This window comes from Crocuta crocuta, unplaced genomic scaffold, assembly GCF_008692635.1.
Source record: "Crocuta crocuta isolate KB4526 unplaced genomic scaffold, BGI_CrCroc_1.0 scaffold149, whole genome shotgun sequence".
NCBI classification, from domain to species: domain Eukaryota; kingdom Metazoa; phylum Chordata; class Mammalia; order Carnivora; family Hyaenidae; genus Crocuta; species Crocuta crocuta.
The window spans coordinates 2,536,941-2,551,075 of NW_027551561.1; positions in this window are offsets into that span (position 1 = coordinate 2,536,941).

The window sequence follows — 14,135 nt, forward strand, 5'->3', positions numbered from 1 at the left end:
GGCAGCCTGTGACCACACCAGACAGGGAGATTCTGCAGTGGGCACAGACCGAAACCTTGAAGGACATGAACAAGCTAGCAGGCTGCCCACGGACTATCCAAGAGGCCAGGGGGTCCCTGGGTGGGGGTGGGGGGGGTGCATAGCTTCTCATTCATAGGAATTNAGTGCCTTTCTAAAAACCAGACTGGGGGATTCCTCCCTTCTCTGGTTTGACAGAGAGGCCCTTATCCGAGCGGGAACTCAGTAGCTGTCAGCTGTAGCTATTCTCAAATCTAGTGCTTTTGCTCACAGAGACCTCCGTGATTATCAGTTCAGTATTAGAAGCTCTCACCCCCACCAGCCACCCCACCCTGGGAGTTTCTGCTGGGTGTTTAGCTCAGGGCCTCAAGCAGGAGATGTGTCCAGACCTAGCTGGCAGGTGCCAGCTCTGAGAGGACGTGTGTCCTGGCTGAAGGAGAGGTGGGCTCTGTGCAGGCCCCACAGTGGCAGCCGGTCTGCATCCCGGCAAAAACAAAGGGTACTTGTCCTGCTCGGGACCTGTTAAAGTCAGAATTTAAAGGGAGTAGATGTTCCAGGTCTGGCAGCAGACTTCAGCCGTCCTGCCTTCCTCGCTTCTCATTTTCAGGTAACAGAAAAGGGACATGACTTGGTCTGAGTCACATCGCTGGTACAAGTCACCTTGCCTTGGATGGGCCCCTTCACTGGAAAAGAAACCTGGCAGGTGCCTCTATACTGGGAGGTCACACATTCATTTAGGGCCTGTGGGAATAGATTACAGAGTCAACGGAGCGCAGTCTTAGCTCAATGGCTAGTGCAATGGTGGACTGTTAGCAATGGGCCTCGCAAGTTGGGCCAAGTATGTGGCTATGCTGATCCCACCAAGTGCATACCCCAGGCTGTCCTCCCTCAACGCGGCACATCCCAAGAGGACTGGCAGGGCTTCCTGGACTTGTGGCAAGCGTGGGGTGCTGGCAGGAAGACTCAGCGTCCCGGAGGGAATTTACCCCCCAGCATTGCCAGGTAGATCCTAAGAACTCTTCCCTAATCCTGGTCAGGTTGGGAAGGGTGTCCGGGAAGAAGGCAGTTGCTCCAAGGAGGTGATGGCCTTCAAGGTCGCTGGCCAGGAAGAGGTGGAGTGTGAGACTCTGGAAGGTCAGCATGTCAGGCCGGTGCCCCAGCTCTCTCCATCAAAGTGTGGGCTGTTGTGGGGAGCTTGGGAGGGGTCTCCACCTGCACCTGCTAAAACCTGGGAGCCCAGCACTGCCACCCTCTGAGGGAAACTCTGAAGCATTTAGATTATCCACAGTGTGACCAAAGACCCACAGACATCAAAGCTGCCAAAGTGAGCCAGGGGCTCTGAGCCTGCTTGCTTTGGGGGAGCCAGGCAGGTCAAAGCGATGCCTTTGGGGCACCCCTTCCTCCCTGGCTCCAGGGTCATCAAGCAGCTGGCCCAGGATTTCACACGGGCCTCTCGGCCATCACAGTGGACGCAAGAAGCATCCGCACACTGACCCCCATCCTGTGAAAGTCCTGTCCGATCCCCAAGAAGAGCTCCTCAAATCTACAGTGGATATCAGCGAACTCGTCAAGAAGAGGTCAGGCAGGGCTCTCTGAACCCAGAGGACATCCTTGGCCCTCGCCCAGGACACTGCCAACGAGTTCCTGAGACATAAGCTGATGGCCCACCACGGCCTCCTTCCCCACAGAGGAAGCCAGCACCGATACACACACAAGGAATGGGAGGGGCTTGAAGAGGAATCCAGCCCCGCATCTGGACACTGATGGAGAAGCAGATCGGAGACCAGGGTCCCAGATTCCCATGAAACAGGAAGAAGCCGCACCAAACTCTGACCCTCCGTTGGTTTCCAGCCAATCAAAAGACAAGGAGGAAGGAGCCTGGGTTTGTACACACTTGCTCAACTGTCTTTGAAGAGCTCCAAGGTAAGTCCGAGCTGACCAGAAGGCACATGGGGCCCAAGGAGAGGGTGGGGAGCTTCCTGCCTGCACAGGCGCCTCCGTCAACTCCCAGCATTCCTGGTGGAGAGGAGCAGAGGTGTTCTGACAACAGAAATGATCCAGCTTCAGCCTGCCCACGTGTCCTTCTGGGTGGGAGAGCAGGGGGACTTGCTTTACAAGGGGAGCCATGGAGCTCAGACGGGAAATCAGTTGTGTTTCCTCAGCCCTGAGCCATGAGTTCATGCCGTAAATCTACTGCGGTCTTTTGGAAGGTCCCCCTTCCCCGGGCTCATCGTTGTCCTCCATCTTATTCCAGATTGCCTTCCACAGGATGTTTCTTTAAAAAATCTCTCACCAAACCTCGGGAGGGGTGATGGGTTCCACCTTTGCCCCCTCCGGGTCTGGCTCTGAAGAGAGGCCTTCTTCTGAGGCATAGCTGGGGCACGCCAAGAATCGGCAGGAGTGGGGAGTGGGGGGAGGCAGGGGGGCTATATGAAATAAAACAAGACCACAGAGCCTGCTTAAGAGTGGACTCTTCTTGGGGCGCCTGAGTGGCTCAGTTGGTTAAGTGTCTGACTTCTGCTCAGGTCATGATCTCACAGTTCGTGGGTTTGAGCCCCGTGTCGGGTTCTGTGCTGAGAGCTAGCTCAGAGCCTGGTGCCTGCTTCAGATTCTCCCTCTCTCTCTGACCCTCTCCTGCTCACGCTTCTCTCTCTCTCTCTCTCAGAAATAAATAAAAAACATTAAAAATTAAAAGAAAAAAAAGAGTAGGCTCTTCTCAAAGCTGTCTTTTCAGAGCGTGCCAGGGCCAGGCGTCCCTGCCTGGATCACGGAGACTGGTGTCCTCGTCGGGCTTGGCTTCTGGCCTGTGGCCTTTCTCAGCAGGGTCCGAGGGACAAAAGATACCTAACAATGATGCCAGTCCTGCATTTTCCCTTTTTCGGCCCTGAATTAAGCTGATGCCTGAACGGAGAGGAGTCAGCAAGAACAGGGCAGGCCCCCCTACAAGCGCTGCGGTGTATTGTTTTGGAACAAACAGCTTGTCTTCAGTAAACCCAGCCAGCCAGAGGATTAAAAACAGTGCCGGCTCCAGCAGGCTGGCCTGTGCCCCGTGCCCCCTGGCACCTTGCAGTCCCAGCATCCTGGGCCCCGGAGGTCTGGAATTACGGGGCAGTGGATTTGCCTTAGTGTTGCGTCAGGTCCCCCCTTCCTTCCTCTGCACCTGTATCAACAAAATGCTTTTTAAAAAAAATTAAACTGTATTTTGTTTCCATAAGTATTTTAGGATTAAGATTAGAGGTTCCAAAGGACACTGAAAGGGACCTGCCATATTCAATAAGAAGAGGAACTGAATTAAAAAGATAAACTCACAGGAGCGTGTGCACAGGAAGGTTTATAACCCTGAGCTCTGGCACTCACGAAGATGGCATGAGCCAGATAGAGCCAAGGGACACCCAAGTTCTGGCTTAGCAATTTCAGGGTGAAGTGGGCCTGAGGGGACAGGTCAGCTCCTCTTAAAAAATTTTTTTTAATGTTTCATTTATTTCTGAGAGAGAGAGAGAGAGATAGCATGAGCAGGGGAGGGTCAGAGAGAGAGGGAGGTACAGAATCTGAAACAGGTTCCAGGTTCTGAGCTGGCAGTCAGCACAGAGCCCGACGCGGGGCTTGAACCCAAGAACCATGAGATCATGACCTGGGCTGAAGTCGGATGCTTAACCGACTGAGCCACCCAGGTGCCCCTAAAATGTTAATTCTTGAGAGAGGCAGAGAGAGAGCCAGAGCATGAGCAGGGGAGTGGCAGAGAGAGAAAGGGAGACACAGAATTTGAAGCAAGCTCCAGGCTCTGAGCTGTCAGCACAGAGCCCGATGTGGGGCTCAAACTCACGAACCGTGAGATCATGACCCAAGCTGAAGTCGGATGCTTAACTGACTGAGCCACCCAGGTGCCCCGCCAGCTCCTTTTCTGACCTTTCAAGTGGGAGAACACCAGGTCAGGTGGGAAGATACCTGGTCCGGCACAGCCGGCGACACTAACCTAGAAACTGCATGCAGCTTGGGGTGGAATCAGGCTGGTGTCCCCTGGGGGATGGAGAGCCCCGTGGCCCCAAATACGACTCCATCCTCGAGGGCTCCTGATTTATAAGCTGAGAGCTGTGCTCCCAAATGCTCCCTAGTTACACAGAAGCGGCCTCTGCAAAATAAAACCCAGATGGGATTTTGCAAAGAGCTGGGGCACACGGCCTCCTTGGACCTGCATCAATACACTTGCACTCCTGGCTCCGTTCTGCGTATTCACACTGGACAAGGACTTGCAGCCCAGAAAAAGAGCCCTTAGTTGAGCAATCGAAGTTAAGCCCCTTGGCTCCTTGGCTGAAAGGAATGATAGAAGGGTGTGCTGTCATTGTCCCTGGGGAACAAATGGCTGGGTTGCGCTGCCACGATCCAAAGGCAGCCTCGAGACGCCATGGTGTTTCAGGACCACCCGGGGACGCTGGCCTGCCTGGGCCGCGTGGGAAGAGATGGCGAGCGGGGAGCCCATGGAGGCGGCCAGTTGGCTCCACGGTGACGGTCTGATCCATGGTGTCCTTCCCAGGAGCCAGGGCCCCTCAGTGCATTCCTCTCCTCCCCCAAATTCGAAGCAGAATACGCACAGGCAGGAGGCGGCTGTGGTTTGCAGCTATGTACAACTGGAAACTCTTGATGCTTGCTGAAGACATTTACATGCCTTTGAAGAAATGTTTTTCAGTTTTGAGTCTTTACTGAAAAGTAGCCAGGGGTGGGGGAAGGACTTGGGGTGAGAGGAGAGGTAGCAAAGACAAAGTGTGTCTCCTGTTTTCCCAGGCCAGATCACGGCAGGGGAAGGGGGGGGCGGGTAACTGGAACTTGACCTTGCACTTTTGCAGGGTGACCCCAAGCACGGACAAGCATTTCTGGAAACCTCTGAAGGTGTCTCTCATGTGCTCATATAAATCTGGTCATGCACGTAGGATGCCTGCTATTAATTTCCCCTTTCCTGTCCCATCGCCCCCGCTTCCGGTTCTGCTATGTCGTGTGACAGTGTCCCACCACGGGGCCCCAGCAGGCCGCCCTTGCGGAGACCACCATCAGCCACGCGGCTGCCCCCTCCCCACTACCCAGAGCCCTGGGTGCTGCTGCCGCTGCAACGCTGGCAGTGGGGGGAGGCTATATTTGTAGTGTGAAGCAGTGTGGCTTCCTTTATGCCTGCTTCCTGCTCTAGTATTCAAACTTGAACCCTGCAGGGTTAGGCCAAGAGGCAAATAGTAAAAACACACACACAAAAACAAAAACAAAACCCTTTGAATTCCAGATCTCTCTTCCCCAGGTCAGGCCTGTCCTTCTGGCCCCTTTTCTTAGAGGCTCCGAGGTCCCGCCTGGAAAGAGGCTGTCTGGACCTCGGGATGATGAGGACAGTCATCTCTAGCTTCAGCGGGGTCTCTCTGCTCCACCAGATGGCCATCAAACATCAGCCACATCCCATCTTCAGCAGTTTTTGAAGACTGAAATTTGGACTCTGATATCCCAGGGAGATCAGCTACCTTCCTTAGCATCAAGGCTGTCTGCTCGGCAGGCTTTTCGGGCCAGAGCCGCCAGGTAAAGCATCAGAGAAAGGGTCTTCTGCTGTTTGTGGGCTGTGTTGGAAGCAGGAGTTTCTAGAATGCCAGACACCGTCATCTTCCACACCCCAAGACGGGCCTTCGGCATAGGACACAGTGCCTGCCTGTCCTTGTACACACTTGTTGTCAAAAGCTCAGGTAACACAAACTCGGCCTGGGCCTTGCATCCTACACGGACGTTAAAAAATCTGGGCTCTGTGCTCCTCATTGACATACTATTTATCAGCAGATATCCTGGCCTCGTACCGCCAGAACGCATTTTACTTCTACTCCCAAGGCTGGTCGCTCTTAGCAAAATCTGCTTGGGATTCATTCGAGTGTCTGCTCTCCCACAAGACCCATTCATTCAACCAGCACCTAAGGGCTTACTCTATGAGAGGCAGAGTGTGGGAGCTCCGAGGGGGCTCCACCCGGCCGAGGGAGGAAGGGAGGCAAAGCTTGGGCAAAGATTTCCGGAGGGAGCAGCATGTGTGCTGATCTTAGAGCATCAAGTACGAAATCGGCAGGCAAGGAAGGGAGGGGACAAGGCGGAAGAAACAACAGGTGAAGGCTGGGAGCTCTGACGGTCTTTGTTGATTACCAAGAAGTAGACCCTGCAGCGTCCTCTCTACCAAATGCTACCTGCTTCGTGGTCAACCTTGGAAGCTTTTTGGTGGCCACACTCAGGATAAACTGCCTAAACTGCAGAGCAGGGGGGATAAAGGGCATTTGAGTTTGCCTAGTCTTGGACTAGATCTTGAGATCTCATCACAGAGCTTTGACGGGCATCTTTCTCTTCTGCCTTAACTTCACTGGGCAGAGAGCACTGGGCACTGCAGACCTGCCCAGCGCTCCAAGTTCAATCCCTCCCGGGGTCAATTAGCTCCACTCCCGGACACGCATCCTGCAAAGGTGACCAGGGGAAGCGAGAGTTAGGGTGGCTGGCTTAGTCTAGCCGTGCTCTCGGCTGGAAATGCCATGCCAAGTACGCGGCCACAAGCTGTTAGTTCACCTCTTCACGTGTAATGGGGATTATTTTGTGACTATGTCCTCTGGCAGACAAAGGTTAATGCTCTTTTAATTTTTTTCACTGGACTCGACTTAGCTCCTATGCTGTCATCTCTCAATGGAAAACTGTCTTGCTGATCGGTGTAGTTTCCTACTTTCTGGAAACGACTAGTGGCTTTGGGTAATTAATATTCTTGTCTTTCTCTTTTGCCTGGGTGAGGCCGATACAACAGCGTGGCAGCAAGGATGGGGTGGCTGGGATGAGTGCCTGGTCCACGGTCATCTTCCTCCCTCTCCGGCCTCTACTGAAGTATAGCTTGTGTTGCTGGGCCTTGGAAGGCTACCCTCTGCTTTCAATATTGTGCCGGCCTAAGGTGTCTGCTGATGAGCCAGTCCTTTCACCACTCCTGGGAACGCAGGGGGCTTGGGAGCCATCGCCTCCCCACGAGGAACTCTGTGAGGTGCACCTCTCTTAGGCCTGCCTGTCTGGACAATACCCTCAAGCACGGTTTCTCCTCCTTCAGGTGCCTTGCTGAACGCAGGGCTTCTCTGTGGGGCCTGCAGTCTCGTAGGTTGACCACTGGAAGTCATGTAATGGCTTCTAGATCAGGACTTCCCTCAAACTTATGGGGGGTGTCTTTTACATCCCCGTAGCGCTCAGCCCAGAGTGGTGAGGTTCTGGATTTCTTCTCAGGGATCTTCAGCCTCAATGCCAAGTCATATTCCCTCTGGTTTCTCCTTTTCTACCTGACAGTCAAAAGCCTTTTAAAATGAAAAAAAAAAAGAAAAAAAAAAGAACAAAAAGATATGTCAATATCCACTGTCCTGTGGTGATGGTGTGGATTGTACGCAAAGTCCTCCAGAATTTTGGCTCTTAAAATTTATTTTTTTTAATGTTTATTTATTTTGAGAAAGAGAGAGAGTGAGAGAGTGAGTGTGAGCAGGGGAAGGGGCAGAGAGAGAGAAAGAGAGAGAGAATCCCAAGCAGGCTCTGAGCTGTCAGCGCAGAGCCTGACACAGGGCTCAGTCTGAGCCAAAATCAAGAGCCGGATGCTTAACTGAATGAGCCACCCAGGTGCTCTGACTCTTAAAATGTAAAGGTAGGGGGCTCGACTGGCTCGGTCAGTAGAGACTCTTGATCTCAGGGTCGCAAGTTTGAGCCCCACATTGGATGTAGAGATTACTTAAAAAGTTTTTTGAGGTACATGTTTAGAATAAGAAACAAGGGGCGCCTGGGTGGCTCTGCTGGTTAAGTGTCTGACTTTGGCTCAGGTCATGATCTCATGTTTGTGGGTTCGAGCCCGCCATCNATTCAAGACTTTCCTCTCGACGACAGCATCACAGAAGTCTATACAGGTCTGCAGCCAGGAACTTCAGCTACTACATGTCTGTCCAGTCCCGCCCGAGGACAACACACACAGGACAGCCTGCCTGCTCCTGGAGCGNCTAGGGAGAATGCCCAATTTCATACCAAACCACCACCTCTCTCACGCACAAAGGATAGTCATTGCTGTCACAAGGGCCCCAACAAAGCACATCCTCCAGGAGCCCTGACCGTGAGGGAAGCCACAGGTCTTTGGCTTAGTAAGAAAGCTCGCTTGCGACACGGCACGGCACCGGTTGGGTCACATTTGGTTTTTACACAACAAAACCCAAAGGGGCACTTCTGCTTCCTGCGTTTCCTCAGGCATGGCTGCAGCCACATCCTCTAGATCAAGGGGCAGGAAAACGTTCCGGCGCAAGTGCTGTGGAGAAGCGGGTACACACACGGTCCAGGAGAGTGTACGCAAAACCGTCTCTGCCGAGGCTGTTTTGGTGAGAGCTGGAACATTCTAAATGTGCATATCCTTTACAGGGGACCAGAACAATTTTAGAAGAGTATCCTATGCAAAGGCGAGAGCAAGCAGACAAAGAGCCTTACACAGAGTCTCCCTGATGAGGTGTTTCTAACAGCCAAAGAATACAAAACGCCTGTTTATAGATGGTCGGGAGACTGGCTAAATCAACAACGATATATCTGAGCTATAAAATACCAGGCAGCCACTTGCATGAATGGACCTCTATACGCTGAAGAACAAGATGTCTTAAATTCTGTTGTTAAGCTGCTTGCTACTGACTTTTTTTTTTTTNGCAGGGCTTGAACTCACGGACCCCGAGATCATGACCTGAGTTGAAGTCCGACGCTCAACTGACTGAGCCACACAGCCTCCCTCACCTCCACCCCCTACCCCAGACATCTTGCCACATTGTTTTAACTTACTAACCGGAATACTGATAATGATATTTTGAAGAGGAGTATTACTGTTGCATCATTTTATAAGGTAAAGAATATGGAAGCAGCAGCCCAGGAAACACTCAGAACCATCAGTGCTGCCAGTTAGGGGAGAGAGAGGGCTCCCTGGAGTGAGGATCATGCCAGCTCCTTCTGAGAAACCCTCAGAACAAAGAGGAAGTCACTGGGCCCAGCTGTAACCATGGAGACCATGGAGGGGCTTCCTCATGCTGAAACCCCACCTCCCAGGCCTTTATGGAGCCAACAGTCTCGATTTGTTGTGACAAGTTGGATTTTCTCTTGATTAATAATTAAGAAAATGTTTTAGAATCAATTAACCGTATTGGCTGACAGCGAGAGTTGTCAAGTGTGACTGACTCCAAGGCTTGGAGATGGAAGAACCAGGGAAGGAAGGTGGTGTCGTTGGGACATGGGGGATTCCAGAACAGTGGCTGAGGGGCTACATAAAGCTGGGACATGAAAGTAGGCTGGAGTCAACGGAGGGGAAGGCCACCAACTAAAAATGGGAGAAACCTCAGAAGGCACAGCAAGGGTTTGCACCTGTGATGGACACATTTCCTGAAGGAGTGTGGAGTGAAGACCTTGGGGCCTGACCGCAGTCAAGGCTCACTCAGGTCGGGAAGAGTTGGTGAAGGAGACCAAGAGGTACCTGAACAAGGAAGCAAGCCATCACAGGGGTTTTGGGAGAATTCCCAGGAGAGTGGGGTTGGGAAGGAAGGACTCCTCAAATAAATGGAGAGTGCACAGAGAATGAAAGTGTAGCAACATCATCAACGGCCTTCAAGAGACGTTTCTGGAAGGTAGCTGACTGGATGCTGTGTAAGCGGAAGTGCGTGTGGGGGTGCAGGCAGAGGCTGTAGCTCGCGTTTGAAATGGTAACACAAACAGCAGCGGTAGCACGGGGGCTGGGCGGGTGGCGGGATCCTAATGGGGAGAATGCAAGTGACTGAATTGCTCAGGGCCTTAATTTCCCATCTACAGAAGGGGATTCGACCCATGTTCTAAAAACAAGTGAACGTGCTAACACTGATGCTCCGATTCGGAGCTTCCCGACCACAGAGCTGGGCCACCGCTGTAACTACTGTACAGCAAATGCCCACACTGGTCCCCTCAGCAATGGGGCCGTGTGTGTGGGGCACCCTGAAGCAGCCACAGTCCCCGTGCCCATCACCTCTGGCTCTTGGACCCTCTTCAGGTGATGTGCCCAAGCATGAGGCAATGGAAGCATCAATGTTATCATTTCTAGGTTTCAAGTCCCGGGAGGTTTGGGGAGCACTGATACACAGATGTGTGTGCAGACAGGTGCAACACGTGGGGCTCATGGGACACTTGAAAGAAGGATGGACGGGCTTCCCTTCAATTGGTGCCCAGGCCTCCTCCGCCCTTCCAGTTGCACGGTGTTGTCCTCAGAACATGGCTGCCTTGCACCAGGGGTTCCTGGCCTTCTGACGCCCTTTCTAAAGGTGGCAAGGCCAACCCAGGTGGTGGCCTCCAGGGTTCTCCACACAGGATTTGGGAAATGGTTCAGGCGTGTTGCTAAATGGGTAGTGAATTTCAAGTGCAATGGTGCTCTCTCCTGTACAAAGGTGACACCGCCCCCCAGCCCGCCCCACTCCACCCCAAGGTCAGAAAAGCCATGTGTGGCAGCTATTAATGAGGGTAGCAGTTTCCAAACTGACTTCTGGGCAAATCTGGGGTTCTTCAGAGATGTTCTGGGGTGGGGGGAAGGCAAAGGAGCTCCAGAAAGTTTCGACTTTAACTTCCGCTTAAGAGTGCATATTTAAAACCTATCCTAAAAATTAAACATTTGGGACACCTGGGTGGCTCAGTCGGTTAAGGGTCTTAACTCTTGATTTCAGCTCAGGTCATGATCTCACGGTTTGTGAGATCGAGTCCTGTACCTGAGCTGACAGTGTGGAGCCTGCTTGGGATTCTCTCCCTCCTCTCTCTACTCCTCCTCTGCTTGCCTGAGTGCGCTCTCTCTCTCCCAAAAATAAATATTTTAACAAGTACCTAAACATTCAAAACTGTAATAGTACAACACACATCCTAAAATGTGTCCTAGGCACTGATGTCTGGTGATACTGACCCGTCGTGTGTTAACCTGTGCCGTCAGGGCTGCCCACGTGCCCGCAGACCTCAGGATCAAGCGTCCTTGTCACGTCTGTGTGACTGCAGAGTATCTGGGATTGCAAGGAGAGCTGTTAAAACAAAACTGATACTAGCTGCACATTCTAAGCTGGATTAAATCAAGATTTCTGTATTCTGTGCAGCCAAAGCCAAACACAGATGTGAATTGGATGCTGGGATTGATTCATATGAAGTGTCATCCATAGCCTTAGGTTTAAAATGTTTTCTATTTACTGAAATGATTTCAGCGTCCTCTCTGATTTGCTTTGAAAGTTATTTGAACTCGTAACACGTATTAATAAAATACTTCTGTCTTGTAGAGTGAGAATCCCATGTAAAATTGGGTCGCATGGATTTGAAAGCCACAGGTGTAGCACGAAGAGCATGGGTAGACGGAGACAGGAGTCAGACCCGGACAGCACCCCCTGCTGGCCACATGGCCTTGGCAGCAGCATCTGCCTTCCGGGCCTCCAGGTCCACCTCTGCAAAATGGAGCTGATCCTACCTGCTTGATGGGGATTTTGATCCCATGAGGCATCACTGTGTATTCAGGATGCAGTAAATAGTAACTAGTTCCCATCCAGATACAGATAGCATGGAAGAGTGTAGACCCCTCGGTCCCCCTCAGGGTCAGAGAGATGATCTGCCTGCCAGCCAGTAGCTGGGGCTGCAGCTAAGGGCCAGGGCATAACCAGCGGGGACCTCACCTATGGTTGGTGCCCTCCACCTCCGGCAGGGCCAGCCAGCTGTAGTGCCAACACCATGAATCCTTGAAGAGCCATGCCAGGGAGGCAACAGGCCTGGGTATGAGGCCGTGGGGTGTCTCTGTGTCTTGAATTCCTGCTTTCTTTATATGACGTTGGCTATTCTTCCATTTGCCTGCTAATGCTCTTCAGGGTCTTCTCCAGGCAGCCCAGCCACAGCGCTTTAGTTTGGGCAGACGTCTGTGGCACGTGGTTTCTCTAGTGGCTGGTCCGCTCCCCTTCTCTCCGAGAACCACTTTTCTTTTCCATCAGCGCAAAGTAAACACACACAAGAAGATAGAGATTCTCTCCACCACTTCACCTAGCTCCCCTGAAAGTGGCTGCCCCTTTGCAAATACTTTCCTTAGCCTCAGAAGTAAAGGGAGATTTGCTGAGGAGCTGTTCTTAATTTCTCTTTTGAAAAATGACCCCAAACGGGAGGAGGCACGGCGATTGTACAAATTCCATTTGATTACTGGGCAGAAGCGACCAGAGCCCTCAGATTAAGTGATAAACATTCCTAGGGGACAAAGTGCTGCACCTGCTTAACTTTAATATCCCTCTATCACTTAGCATTCTCTGTATCAATATCCCCAAAGCGCATTGAAAACCCAGATTATAGGGATTCAGCTGGCCTTGGGAAAGGTCTAAACTTCTTTGAAACCTCTGCCTGTCCCAAGATATTCTTATGTACTTTTTCGGGTATCGTAGGAAAGGGGGTGGGGGAAGGAGAGCGGGCAAGCATTTGTCCCTGCCATGAATGGCCAGTTAAAGTCTGGCCTATGGATACCAGACACCGTATCTAAAGAATTTATTTGGAAGGGAGCCTTTGGCAACCCTTCTAATTTGCCTTCAGAGGAAACGTGCCACATTTTCCACAACAGGCAGCCCAGCCAAGCCCACTAGGAAGGAGGAAGCTCTTTTCTGTCTGTAGGTTTCACCCTGAATGCTCTGGAAATAGCAGCTGTTCGGGCAAGGGGAACGGAGGGCTCGGAGTCTTAAAACTCTTTGAATAAGTTGGAGATCACAAGTGTGATCTATAAAGGCAAAGACTTGGGGCACCTGGGTGGCTCAGTTGGTTGAGCATCTGACTTCAGCTTCATGTCATGATTTCGTGGTTTGTGAGTTCGAGCCCTGTGTTGGGCTCTGCGCTGACAGCTCAGGGCCTGGGAGCCTGTATTGAATTCTGTGTCCCCCTCTCTCTCTGCCCCTCTCCTGCTCATGCTCTGTCTCTCAAAAATAAATGTTAAAAAAAAATTTTTTTTTAAAGGCAAAGAGTAGCTATTCCGATGCTCAGCCCCGATGCTGCCTGCACACAGCAGCACAGTATGTTGTCACTTGGCCATTTTGTTCAAGTCAGTCCGGGGACAGAACAAGCCCTATGGCCACCCACCATCCAGCCAGGCTGGGCGCTGGGGGTTCAGGCGAGCGATGATGGACATTCACTTCATTTTTCACGCTGCCTGATGGCTGACAGAGCGCGTGGACACAATCTGGTCTCCTGTGACCCACACGGCCCTATTAATTATAACTCCCTTTTACAGATATAGAAAACTAAGGTTCAGAGGACCTAAGACTTGTCCAATGTCAAAGTGCCAGACCAGACCCGGAGACCAGGTCCTCCTGTAGAAATTTCTAGGCTCAGGCTGCTTTAGTTTCAGATGGACACATTCTTCCTATCCTGCTGCTCTCCAGTACCTTTGTCGGTGACAAGGACGAGAGGCGGGCAGGTTGAGCCTCTAAGGAAAAGTCTTCTCATCAGACCGATCTCTGGGTATCCTAGCGAAGTGGGGAGGTGGCGAAAATAAAGAACTAGGTAAGGCTCTCCAAGCCAACCTAATGGAGGTGCTGCAAGAGATTTTCCACTGCTGAAAGAAACACCAGACTTCCCCGAGGGTTCGCTGCAAAATGCCCACCCAGTTATTACGGAAACAGGATTAACTTACTGTGTACAGGACAGAAATCATCTGCAGTCACATGGAAAAGCAGGCTATGACTGGAATAGTATGGTGGAGAAGGGAAAGTCAACAGGATAGAAATTCAGAGCACAAGAAGGGCTCCAGATCGGAAGCAGCACGCTTTAGGAGTAGGTCTAGAGGCATCCAGCAGAGCCAGACATGCCCGGACCTTCCTGAGCGACGAGTGTGTTTTCAGACACCGCTTCCCTGGGCCATCAGGGAAGGGGCACATCTTCACCCGGGAGAAGGGGAGACGCTGCGGGCCCAAGTTTCACAGGCTTCCGAATTCTTTCCTATCGTCTGTTCTGTTTTCTGTCAGCAGGAAGGAAATACACCCTAGCAAATGGCATCCAGTAATGCTTTAATTAACTGTGGTACTTTATGCTCCAATATGCACCGAGAAATCACTTCCAGATGGGGGAAATGAAAGATA